This window comes from Papio anubis, chromosome 1 (assembly GCF_008728515.1).
Source record: "Papio anubis isolate 15944 chromosome 1, Panubis1.0, whole genome shotgun sequence".
NCBI lineage: Eukaryota > Metazoa > Chordata > Mammalia > Primates > Cercopithecidae > Papio > Papio anubis.
The window spans coordinates 124,431,302-124,444,840 of record NC_044976.1 but is presented as its reverse complement, the minus strand read 5'-3'; the positions used below and the strand labels follow the sequence as shown (position 1 = coordinate 124,444,840).

The 13,539-nt window shown below is 45.1% G+C and overlaps 1 protein-coding gene across 3 annotated transcripts in view; it reads left to right on the top strand.

Moving 5' to 3' along the window:
- GATAD2B (GATA zinc finger domain containing 2B) overlaps window positions 1–13,539 on the top strand; it is a 123,169-nt gene that overhangs the window by 39,896 nt on the left and 69,734 nt on the right. The window lies entirely within an intron of this gene.

Genomic DNA, 13,539 nt, shown 5'->3' with positions numbered 1-13,539 from the left:
CAGGAGTTTGAGACCAGCCTGGCCAACTGGTGAAACCCTGTCTCTACTAAAAATACAAGTAGCTGGGCATGGTGGCAGGTCCATGTAATACCAGCTACTTGAGGGGTTGAGGCAGGAGAATCGCTTCAACCCAGGAGGTGCAGGTTGCAGTGAACTGAGATTGCACCATTGCACTCCAGCCTGGGCAACAGAGCGAGACCGTCTCAAAATGAATGAATGAATGAATGAATGAGGAGAAAAGATCCTACCTTCCTGGCTTAGTGCATTAAATGCTCAGTGAATGTAGATCTTTTTCTTAACTTTAGATAATTTGGTATTCTTTAGGGTATCACAACTTGAGTAATATTTACCAAGAGGAAGTTTTTTTGTTTTTGTTTTGTTTTGTTTTGTTTTTTGAGGTGAAGTCTCGCGCTTGTCCCCCAGGCTGGAGTGCAGTGGCGCGATCTCGGCTCACTGCAGCCTCGTCCTCCCAGGTTCAAGCAATTCTCCTGCCTCAGCCTCTCGAGTAGCTGGGATTATAGGCGCCTGCCATCACACCTGGCTACTTTTTTTTTGAGGTGGAGTCTCGCTCTGTCACCCAGGCGCTGGAGTGCAGTGGAGCGATCTCGGCTCACTGCAAGCTTGGTCTCCCAGGTTCACGTCATTCTCCTGCCTCAGCTTACCGAGTAGCTGGGACTACAGGCACCCGCCACCACCACGCCCGGCTAATTTTTTTGTAGTTTTAGTAGAGACAGGGTTTCACCGTGTTAGCCAGGATGGTCTCGATCTCCTGACCTCGTGATCCGCCTGCCTCGGCCTCCCAAAGTGCTGGGATTACAGGTGTGAGCCACCGCGCTGGGCCTTGCCCGGCTAATTTTTGTATTATTAGTAGAGATGGGGTTTCACCATGTTGGCCAGGCTGGTGTCGAACTCCAGACCTCAGGTGGTCTGCCTGCCTCGGCCTCCCAAAGTGCTGGGATTATAGGCGTGAGCCACCGCCCCTGGCGAAGAGTAGGTATTTTTAAATTTAGTTTTCACCTCACACAATTAAGTACTTCGGTTTTTGGTGAGTATGATTTAGCTGAAAAGAGTAGGGTCTCTGCCTACTATATAGTTCTTAATTTTCTAAGGCCCTGAAGATACCTGTTGGCTTGAGAGCATCTGTAGTACCTCTGGACTACTAATCAATCCAACATATAGAGGGAGATACAGTAAACGTAGAGTACTGCCTCAGCCTCCACAATGTTGAAGATTCAACTCATGGCAATCAGTGGTAATCGCTGCAGACAACTTAATTGTATCTAAGCTTTTTGTATTAAAAACGGATAAAAAAAAGACCAGTGCAGTCAGATGTATTCAGCAGACTTACTTGGGAATGATCTTTGAATGGTTGTTAAAAAATAGACAATCCTACTTACCCTCATCAACATGGAACCTAGTGAGCTTCAGTTTAAAATTCATAATTGTTTTCCTGTGGAAATGTGATGAATGAGAAGAAGTAATCTATTTTGCTTGCCACATTTATCATGTTTTCCTTTATGTTGTAAAATGATAGCATCTAGAGATCTGGATACCTCTGATGGTCTCCTATTAAGAGCACCTTATTGTGACTGAGGTAGTACAGTATCAACCACTTGAAGCTCAGCTTGTGTTGTAGATAAAAGATTTTCCTTTGTAGTTTGTAAATTATTGAATTTCTTATGCCAGTGGCCAGTACTACCTAGTTTCGATTTAGCTCAGTGTTAATTTTCTGAAAATTGAAGTTAATATTATATGACTAAGGAAAATTTTTATTTAGAAATAATATTTTTGAGTAGGGTGAAGATTATTTTTCTCCGTATTTGCTAGAAACTTTAATATTTGAGAAGAACAAGCGCTTTGTGAGAGACTATGATGGAGGCAGTAGTTATGATGTGAGTTTCAGAGGTCCAAATGAGGCAAGCATTTGGAATGATGTATTGATGGGAGATACCAGTTGAAAAATAAGAAAATCCCTCCCCTCCTTGTTATTCCTTGTTACAATTTATAACTAGATGATCAGATAGACAAAGATCCTAGAGCAAAGGTCCTCAGCCAGTAGATCTCCAAGAAAACAATTACCATTGCCTTTCTTCCTCTTTGGTTTGCTTAGATTTCTTCCCCACTATTTTCTGACCGTATATCAGCACTTTGGGGAAGTGAAAAGTCCTTATAAAATGATTGGAACCAGTTGCTCTAAAACAGAAAAGGAAAAGTTAATCAGAGACCAGGCTTAGATATGTCTAGCATCTGGATTTGTCTATAGAATGAAATTGGAATGTGTGTGTGTGGTAAGTGGAATATGGTAGGTGAGGAGGTGCTAGAATGGAAAGAGTAGAGTGTTCTAGCTGTGACACAGGAAAGTGGAATAATATTGCAATCATACTATGGTTGGGCTTAAACCATTAAAAAATTTTTTAATTGCAGTAAAATATACATAACAAAGGCCTAAGGTGTTTTTTAAAAATGTGCATGTACTATCTTGACTACTTTGCTGTGAAACCTTGCTACGATTTGTGTTAGGTGCGGATTCAACTGCCCTGAATGGTGTCAATGGATAGGGTTAAATCAGATGTCCTACCTGTAGGACAGCTTCAGGAAAGAAGAAAAATAAGTGAATACACCTGCTATCTTATTAGTACCTGTTCCCTAGCACTAGCAGTAGGGATAAAGAAAAGAAGTTTGGTGGGCGGTATATCTTCATTTTGTTGTAATTTGGAGTGTGCTTTGGTATTGATGCTGCGATTTCCTATCTGGAATGTTGGCTTTGGAAACTAAACAGTTAAAGCATCATGATTTGAGAGGAAACTAGCTCTCATTCATGAAGGCAAAGTTTGGCACTAGGCCACAATAATGGGGGGATAGTTAGGGTGGGGAAACTAACAGACTTTTTTGTACCACAAATGACTTTTAAAAATTAAGAGATAATTCCATGTCCTGAGGTTATAAACCGGCTACAACTGGTTTTTCTCTCCCTCCCTCCTGCCCCCGCTAGGCATCATGGGTAAAAGTAAGCATCCCCCTGTTTCTTTTGTTTAATATAACAGTACGCCATGTGATTGGCAGGGCAGTGCCCGCTTGGAGACCGGGTTTGTGCAGGTCTCTCAAGGGGGCTGGCACGCATGGGGGCCACCTCTGTGCTACAGAAAGAGCTTCTCTTATGGTAGAAAAGAGACGATGGAAAAGAGAAAGAAAGGGGACCCTCCACACACACACGACCCTCCACACACACACACACATACACTCACACACACACACACACACACGAAAAAAGCCTAAACCCATCTCATTATTTTCCTCCTTTTCCTGTTCTCTTTCTCTATTTCTTATCTCTCACACTTTTCTGGAAGCTAGAGGAGGGAACAGAAAAATGTATACCTGTAAGTACTTTTAACTGTCTTGCCCTCCCCACCCCTTATTTTTCTTTGCTAAAAGCAGAAACTCGAAATCTCTTTGAGTTATTCCTGGTGGTTTTCAGCTATGTGTAGAAGGTAATATGCTGAGGTTTCTAATGGGATTTAAGTAATAAACACTGTTGCTTTAAAAAATTCTGTTGCAGAATTATTGTTTCTCATACAAAGCTCCTTTCGGTTTGGATCTTCTTTCTGTCTGCTTCATCCATTGCTATAATGGTAAGGGTCTCTGACTTCTGGTTGTCTTCAAGCTGAAGCAATAAGGAGAATGTTATATTAAGGTTTTCTCTTTCTCCCTCCCCACCCTTTTTAAAAATTTCTTTTGTCTGTAGCAGTGATGGTTCTAGCTCCCCCTTACCCTTTCTGCCCCTCCCCTTTTCCATGTCAGCTCCAGCCCTGCTCTGTGAATGGAGTCAACCAGCTGACTGAGTGTTGGCATCATGCCAGGGGCTGCAAAGCAGTGAGAATGTGCGCGCGCTCGTGTGTGTAAGTGTATACAGAACACAAAGGGAAAGGCCTGCAGTCTAGGAAATCACAGGCCATTATATAAGGAAGTCTGCGTCATCTCTGCTTGCTTGGGCTGATGGACAAGGAGAGAGGGGAGGCTTAGAGCAAGAAAAATACCTTTTTGACACACCCACACATACACTTTTTTCCTTGCTGTCTTAGAAAAAAAGGTATTTGTGTTGTGGCAAAACAAGAGAGCTTCTGTGTGCAGGTGGTATTGACCATGTTCCTAGTGGAAGTAGTAATCGTCCTGAATCTCCTTTTTTTTTTTGGGGGGGTGGGAGACACGGTCTCTCTCTGTCACCCAAGCTGGAGTGGAGTGATATGATCACGGCTCACTGAAGCCTCGACCTCCTGGGTTCAAGCTGTCCTCCCAGCTCAGCCTCTTGGGTACCTGGGACGACTGTAGGCGTGCACCACCACACCTGGCTAATTTTTGTATTTTTTATTGAAATGGGATCTTCCTATGTTGTCCAGGCTGGTGGCTCTCTTCTTTCTGTTCACATTCAAAGGTGTGTGTGCTTGAGGAAAGAATGATTAAAAGAGGAATGCCTCCTGGATTTTACAGCTGTAGTTTGTTAAGATACTTAGGGGTTGGGAGCAAGGAGGCAGGGGACAGGCCACACTGTGTGTGGTGTTTTTTTTTTTTTTTTTTTTTTTTTTTAAGACAGTCTCACTTGGTAACCCAGGCTGGAGTGCAGTGGTGCGATCTGCAACCCCCGCCTCCCAGGTTCAAGTGATTTTCAAGTGCCTCTGCCTCCCGAGAAGCTGAGATTACAGATGCCCACCACCACACCCAGCTAATTTTTGTAATTTTTTTTTTTTTTTTAGTAGAGACAGGGTTTCACCATGTTGGTCAGGCTGGTCTCGAACTCCTGACCTCAAGTCATCCGCCCGCCCCTGCCTCCCATGGTGCTGAAATTACAGGCGTGAGCCACTGCACTTGGCCTACTTTTTTTTTTTTTTTTTTGAGACAGAGTCTTGCTGTGTCGCCCAGGCTGGAGTGCAGTGGCCGGATCTCAGCTCACTGCAAGCTCCGCCTCCCAGGTTTTTACGCCATTCTCCTGCCTCAGCCTCCCGAGTAGCCGGGACTACAGGCGCCCGCCACCTCGCCCGGCTAGTTTTTCGTTTTTTTTAGTAGAGACGGGGTTTCACCGTGTTAGCCAGGATGGTCTCGAACTCCTGACCTCGTGATCCGCCCGTCTCGGCCTCCCAAAGTGCTGGGATTACAGGCTTGAGCCACCGCGCCCGGCCGGCCTACTTTTTATAATAATTCAGAATTGCCAAGGGTACAAGGGTGGGTGGGGGAAAGGGGTTGTTCTTAAGGAGAAGCAAAAGGCCAGATAAATAGAGTGAGTAATATCTATTAGCTACTCATTTGAGACTCCCCCGCTTTTTTCTTTATTTTTTGTTTTCTGTTTAGTATGATATTATCAAAATGCAGTATTCTTTCCCTGCCATCTGCCAGAGTTAGAATTGTGCAAAAGGACAGTCAAACAGCACATGGAAGGAAGGAAAAATTAGAGATTGTTCTGAGTGTCCATACATTGCAAGTGTTACAATTTTGGGGTTCAGTTGTGGTGATTGTATCTTTCATTGGCAATTAGGGAGTCAGCATTCATTTAGAAATTATAATTCTGCTCAGTTTAGTATGATGTCTTTTTTTTTTTTGGAGACAGTGTCTCGCTCTGTTGCCAGGCTGGAGTGCAGTGGTGCAATGTTGGCTCACTGCAGCCTCTGACTCCTGGGTTCAAACGATTTTCTTGCCTCAGCCTCCTGAGTAGTTGGGACTACAGGCCTGCGCCACCATGCCCAGCTAATTTTTGTATTTTTACTAGAAATGGGGTTTTCACCATGTTGGCCAGGATGGTCTCGATCTCTTGCCCTCATCCACCCATCTTGACTTTCCCATAGTTCTGGGATTACAGGTGTGAGCCACCGCACCCTGCCTTTCTTTTCTTAAATTCTTTTTAAGAATTTAAAATTTAATTGATGTCTTTTCTTAAATTCTCTTTATGTGCTTCCTAGGTGTGTGATATTTATGAAGCAGCTTTTGTGTTAGGTGGAAATGAGAAAGTATATTAAAGAATAAAGTATGGGGCCGAGAGCAGTGGCCTGTAATCCCAGCACTTTGGGAGGCCGAGGTAGGTGGATCACATGAGGTCAGGAGTTTGAGATCAGCCTGGCCAACATGGCGAAACCTCATCTCTACTAAAAATACAAAAGTTGGTCAGGTGCGGTGGTTCACACCTGTAATCGCAGCACTTTGGGAGGCCGAGGCGGGCGGATCATGAGGTCAGGAGGAAAGAGACCATCCTGACTAACACAGTGAAACCTCGTCTCTACTGAAAATAGAAAAAAATTAGCCGGACGTGGTGGCATGCGCCTGTAGTCCCAGCTACTTGGGAGTCTGAGGCAGGAGAGTTGCTTGAACCTGGGAGGGGGAGGTTGCAGTGAGACAACATCGCACCACTGCACTGCAGCCTGGGCGACAGAGCAAGACTCTGTCTAAAAAAAAAAAAAACAAAAATGTAGCCAGGCATGGTGGTAGACACCTGTAATCCCAACTACTCGGGAGGCTGAGGCAGAAGAGTTTCTGGAACCTGGGAGGTGGAAGTTGCGGTGAGCTGAGATTGCACCACTACATTCCAGCCTGGGCGACACAGCAATACTCTGTCTCAAAATAAATAAATAAATAAATAAAAATAAAGTATGGGTCATACTGTTACAGTTGGTTTTATGTGAGTTTATTTTTGCTTCTGACCATTCAGAATAACAGCACTGATGGGGGGGGGGAGAGTTTGGAATGGGAGGGAACTTGCAAACTATCCTATAGTAAGAGTTTTTATCAGGTTGCAGTCTAAAGGAAGTTCCTTAATTTGATTGGGAACTTGTATATTTTTGTTAAAGCCTGTAAATTTCTCTTCTTGCCACATCTTTACAAGCAATAGTCTTTAAATGTCTGTATTTTTTGGTGTAAATATCTGTGCTTTTTTTCCTTTTGTTAGGAAGTGAATACGAGGTTATTACTTTCTTTAAGGATTGTAGGATGAGCTGGGCACAGTGGCTCACACCCGTAATCCCAGCACCTTGGGAGACCAAGGCTGAATTGCTTGAGCTCAGGAGTTTGAGACCAGCCTGGGCAACATAGGGAGCCACCATCTTTACAAAAAATTAGTGGTGGCATGTGCCTGTGGTCCTAGCTACTCGGGAGGCTGGGGTGGGAGGCTGCTGTGAGCCAGGATTGCACCACTTCACTCTAGCCTGGACAACAAAAGTGAGACCGTGTCTCAAAAAAAAAAAAAGAAAAAAAAGATTGCAGGATGGGACCTACCAGAATGGTTGTTCTGCTTATTCCCCAGGCTGCCTGCAATTATTTCCCCACCCCAAGTAGCTGGAACCCACTTTTCTTTTTTTTTTTTTTTTTTTTTTTTTTTTTTTTTGAGGCGGAGTCTTGCTCGGTAGCCCGGGCTGGAGTGCAGTGGCCGGATCTCAGCTCACTGCAAGCTCCGCCTCCCGGGTTTACGCCATTCTTCCGCCTCAGCCTCCCAAGTAGCTGGGACTACAGGCGCCCGCCACCTCGCCCGGCTAGTTTTTTGTATTTTTAGTAGAGACGGGGTTTCACGGTGTTAGCCAGGATGGTCTCGATCTCCTGACCTCGTGATCCGCCCGTCTCGGCCTCCCAAAGTGCTGGGATTACAGGCTTGAGCCACCGCGCCCGGCCCTGGAACCCACTTTTCTAAGTCCCTTTATAAGTAAACTAAGGAGTATTATTTCCTAATCTGTTGAATACTGAAAGACAAAATAGCAACAGACCAAACTTGCTACAACCTAGAGGCTAGGTAAAGATTCATTCATTGTTGTTGTGGGATTCCCTAGTTCTTAGAAGTAATAATTACTGTTTTTGTTTTGTTTTTTTTAAGTTTTTTTTCAGATGGAGTCTCACTTTGTTGCCTAGGCTGAAATGCAGTGGCATGATCTCAGCTCACTGCAACCTCTACCTCCTGTGTTCAAGTGATCCTCCCACCTCAGCCTCCCAAGTAGCTGGGATTATAAGCATGTGCCACCACACCCGGCTAATTTTTGTATTTTTAGTAGAGACGGGGTTTCACCATGTTGGTCTGGCTGGTCTGGAACTTCTGAGCTCAAGCTGTTGCCCCACCTCAGCCTCCCAGAGTGCTGGGATTACAGGCATGAGCCACATGCCCAGCAACATCCTTTATTTTTACCTTTTCTCTTGATGTTAGGAGCCAGATTAGTAAGGATAATCTTAGTGATTAAGTAGTCGTAATCAGCAAGGCATAAACCAGTATCTTCTCTTAATGGATAGATTTGATTTTTTTTTTTTTTTTTTTTTTTTAAACTCTCATAGGCCTTAATAGCAGTTTAGGAGTGGCTGAAGAGTAGTTTTGAACTGTATGTGAAATCTGCCCTTTGGTCACGTCTGTCCCTTTAATTTTATTTATTTATTAGAGACAGGATCTCTCTCTGTTGCCCAGGCTGGAGTTCAGTAGCGTGATCATAGCACACTGCAGCCTTGAACTTCTGGGCTCAAGTGATCCTCTTGCCCCAGCCTCCCAAGTAGCTAAGACTGACTATAGGCATGTCACCATGCCTGGCTAATTTTGTTGTTATTATTTTTGGTAGAGACAGAGGCTCACTGTTTTGCCCAGGCCGGTCTCAAACTGCTGGCCTTAAGCAGTCCTTCTGCCTCAGCCCCCTGAACTGCTGGAATTATGGGCATGGGCCAGTGCAAAGAATCTTTCATTCTAATACCACCTGTTCTTTTTTTCTTTTTTGAGGCAGATTCTCTCCTTTCACCCAAGCTGGAGTGAAGTGGTGTGATCTTGGCTGACTGCAACCTCCACTCGCCGCCCTCCCCTCGTCAGGTTCAAGCGATTCTCCTGCCTCAGCCTCCCGCGTAGCTGAAATTATAGGCGCCTGCCACCATGCCCAGCTAATTTTTGTATTTTTAGTAGAGACGGGGTTTCACCATGTTGGCCAGGCTGGTCTCGAACTCCTGACATCAGGTGATCTGCTCACCTTGGCCTCCCAAAGTGTTGGGATTACAGGCATGAGCCACCGCTCCTGACTAATATCACCTGTTCTAAATGATTGTCCGGCAGATTTGCTTTTGTGTAACATGTCAGAACTTATGTGCTGATTTATAAGGTGACAGTAGGAGAAAGCTGTTTATCTCCTGTTCATTACCTTTAGGCAGCACACTCCAACTTGTCACATTTAAGCAAAGCGACCTTTACAGTCCTTGGTGCATATTACTAAACAGTATGTTACCCACTGCAAGGTCATCTAGGCTCTTTCATTCAAGAATGTGAGCCAGAGGTTAGTGTAGTAAACTCAGTGATACAGAGAAGACACTGTAAGAGCATGTAAACAATAATAGTGTTTCATAAGAATTACTCTCTTACCAGTCTGGTTGGATCAGAAACCAAAAGTGACAATATAGATAGTATGATGGTTAAGAACATTGACTCTTAGGTAAGACAGTCCTGTGTTTTAACCAGACTCAGCCATTTAAGGACTGTGAAATCTTTTTTTTTTTTTTTTTTTTTTGAGACGAAGTTTCACTCTGTTGCCCAGGCTGGAATGTAGTGGCGCGATCTCAGCTCACTGCACTCTCTACCTCCTGGGTTCAAGTGATTCTCCTGTCTCAGCCTACTGAGTAGCTGGGACTACAGGCACACGCCACCCCACCCGGCTAATTTTTATATTTTTTAGTAGAGACGGGGTTTCACTATATTGGCCAGCCTGATCTGAAACTCCTGACCTCACGATGTGCCTGCCTCGACCTCTCAAAGTGCTGGGATTACAGGCATGAGCCACTGCGCCTGGCCTGGACTGAAATCGTATAAAGTTACTCAGTTTATCTGTTTTTCTTTTCTCTGTAACAGGAGGATAATTAATCGCCAGAGGTTCTAGGTGACACAATGCATTGTGAAGCACTTTAGCACAATGCCTAGCACATAGTAAGAGCTCAGTGAATGTTAGCAAGTTGCGTTGCTAACATTACATATAAGAACCCAATCTTATCTGTTGGGTTCGTTTATACTATTTTCATTGTTTTTACTAGTTTCTTTTAGCCAGCTTGTGGCTTTTTTTTTTTTTCTACCTTTTTTTTTTTTTTTTTTTAACTCATGGTAGGTCTTTGACTGGGTTGATTGACCTGTATCTAGATCAGGAGTCAGCAGACTATAGCTGCTGCTTGTTTTGGTAAAAAAAATTTTGTTGAAACACAGCCACACCCACTTGATTACAAAAGCAGAGTTTAGTACTTGGCCCACAAAGTCTAAAATATTATTATCTGGCCGGGCGCGGTGGCTCACGCCTGTAATCCCAGCACTTTGGGAGGCCGAGGCGGGTGGATCACAAGGTGAGGAGATCGAGACCACGGTGAAACCCCGTCTCTACTAAAAATACAAAAAATTAGCCGGCCGCAGTGGCGGGCGCCTGTAGTCCCAGCTACTCTGGAGGCTGAGGCAGGAGAATGGCGTAAACCCGGGAGGCGGAGCTTGCAGTGAGCCGAGATCGCACCACTGCACTCCAGCCTGGGGGACAGAGCGAGACTCCGTCTCAAAAAAAAAAAAAAAAAATTATTATCTGGTCGTCTACAGAAGAAATTTGTAAGACCCCCCCCATGGTTGAGATCAAGCTTGTTCAACCCACAACTCGTGGGCTGCATGTGACCCAGGACAGCTTTGAATGCGGCTCAACACAAATTCAGAAACTTTCTTTTTTTTTTTTTTTTTTTTTTTTTTGAGACTGAGTCTGGCTCTGTCCCCCAGGCTGGAGTGCAGTGGCCGGATCTCAGCTCACTGCAAGCTCCGCCTCCCGGGTTTACGCCATTCTCCTGCCTCAGCCTCCGGAGTAGCTAGGACCACAGGCGCCCGCCACCTCGCCCGGCTAGTTTTTTGTATTTTTTAGTAGAGACGGGGTTTCACCGTGTTAGCCAGGATGGTCTCGATCTCCTGACCTTGTGATCCGCCCGTCTCAGCCTCCCAAAGTGCTGGGATTACAGGCTTGAGCCACCGCGCCCGGCCAGAAACTTTCTTAAAACGTGAGATTTTTTTTTTTCTTCCAGCTTATCAGCTATCTTTAGTGTTAGTGTATTTTAGGTGTGGCCCAAGACAGTTCTTCTTCCACTGTGGCCCAGGGAAGCCAAAAGATTGGATACCCTGGTCTAATCAAGAGTCTTTTTTTTCTGGAAAAGTGACCCGTGAAGCAAGTTCTAGAAATCAAAAGAGAAATAATTAGACTAAATTTGGCTGGACGTGGTGGCTCACACCTGTAATTCCAGCACTTTGGGAGGCCCAGGCAGGAGGATCACTTGAACCCAGGAGCTTGAGACGAGCCTGCTTACAAGAAAAAATGGGCATGGTGGCATGTTCCTATAGTCCCAGTTAGTTGGGAGGCTGAAGTGGGAAGATTGATTGAGCTGTGATAGAGCCCCTGCGTTCCAGCTTGGGTGACAGAGCAAGACCCTGTTTCAAAAATAAATAAATGACCCTCTTTCAAAAATAAATAGGCTGGGCGCAGTGGCTCACACCTGTAACCTCAGCACTTTGGGGGGCCAAGGCGGGTGGATCACCTCATGTCTGGAGTTCAAGACCAGTCTGAGCAATATGGTGAAACCCTGTCTCTGCTGAAAAAACAAAAATTAGCTGGGCATGGGGATGTGCGCCTATAGTCCCTGCTGCTTGGGAGACTGAGACAGGAGAATTGCTTGAACCTGGGAGGTGGAGGTTGCAGTGAGCCAAGATCGCGCCACTGCACTCCAGCCTGGGCGACAGAGGGAGACTCCGTCTCAAAAACAAAAACAACAACAACAAAAAAACCCAAAAAATAAATACATAAAAATTAAAAAATAGACTAGACTTACATGGACTAGAAGGAATTAATCATTTCAGATTTTTAGGAATAGGATTATATAGAAGGGAGGGTCCATTAACATGACTAATAAACATTAGGTGAAGTGAAGTACCGTTTGAAGTTGGTTAGGCAATAACAGCACTTATTTTTATTCTCTTAGGGGCACTTCATAGTAGTGTGTTGTCTTAGTCCATTTTCTGTTGCTATAACCTGAGACTGGGTAATTTATAAAGAAAATAAATATTTCTTTTCCTTCCCTCCCTACCTTTTTTTTTTTTTTGGAGACGGAGTGTTGCTCTGTCTCCCAGGCTGGAGTGCAGTGGCACGATTTTGGCTCGCTGCAAGCTCAGCCTCCTGGGTTCAAGCGATTCTCCTGCCTCAGCCTCCCAAGTAGCTGGGACTACAGGCATGCGCCACCACGCCCAGCTAATTTTTGTATTTTTAGTAGAGATGGGGTTTCACCATGTTGACTAGCATGGTCTCAGACGATCTCTTGACCTCGCAATCCACCCGCCTTGGCCTCCCAAAGTGCTGGGATTACAGGCATGAGCCACCACACCCTGTCCCCTCCCTACCTTTCTTCCTTTCCTCTTTCCTTTTTATTTCTTCTCTGTCACCCAGGCTGGAGTGCAGTTGTGCAATCATAGCTTATTGTAGCCTTGAACTCCTAGGCTTAATCAATCCTCCTGCCTCAGCCTCTCAAGTAGCTAGAACTACAGGTGTGCGCCTCTGCACCCAACTAAATTGCTTAAAAAATGTTTTTGTAGAGATAGGGTCTCACTGTGTTGCCTAGGCTGGATTGGAGCTCCTGGAGTCAAGCAATATACCCACCTTGGCCTCTCAAAGTGCTGGGATTACAGGCATGAGCCACCATGACCAGCCCCAAGACATTTATTTCTTACGGTTCTGGAGGCTGGAAAATCCAGGGTCAAGGGGCCATATCTGCTGAGGGCCTTGTTGCTGGTGGGGACTCTGCAGAGTCCCAGAGTGCCACAGGGCATCACATGGTGCGGGGACTCATGAAGAGACAGTCACATTGGCTTTTATTACAGACCCACTCTTGTGATAACTAGCCCATTCTCTAAATAACCCATTAATCTGAGAATGACTCAGGCACTTCCTGAAGGTCTTGCCTCTCAACACGCCTGCATTAGGCACCAAGTATCCAACAGATGAACTTTTGGGGGACACATTCAAATCGTTCTGTGGTATTAAAGGGAAGTACAAAGAAGAGAGATTTGCTATCAAGTAGTTTGCATTAAACTTGGAAATAAATATGAATTGGTAGGTTACCTATTAAGCAAGTGTGTTAGAGTAGCCTAGCAATTTTCTTTTTTTTTTTTTAAAGATGGAGTCTCGCTCTGTCGCCCAGGCTGGAGTGCAGTGGCCGGATCTCAGCTCACTGCAAGCTCCGCCTCCCGGGTTCACGCCATTCTCCTGCCTCAGCCTCCCGAGTAGCTGGGACTACAGGCACTCGCCACCTCGCCCGGCTAATTTTTTGTATTTTTTAGTAGAGACGGGGTTTCACCATGTTAGCCAGGATGGTCTCGATCTCCTGACCTCGTGATCCGCCCACCTCGGCCTCCCAAAGTGCTGGGATTACAGGCTTGAGCCACCGCGCCCGGCCAGCCTAGCAATTTTCAAAGTGTAGTCTGTGGAATCGTAGAGAATAGACCCCCTTTCATGGCGTCTGTGAGATCAGAATAGTTTCATAATAATAATACTAAGGCATTAT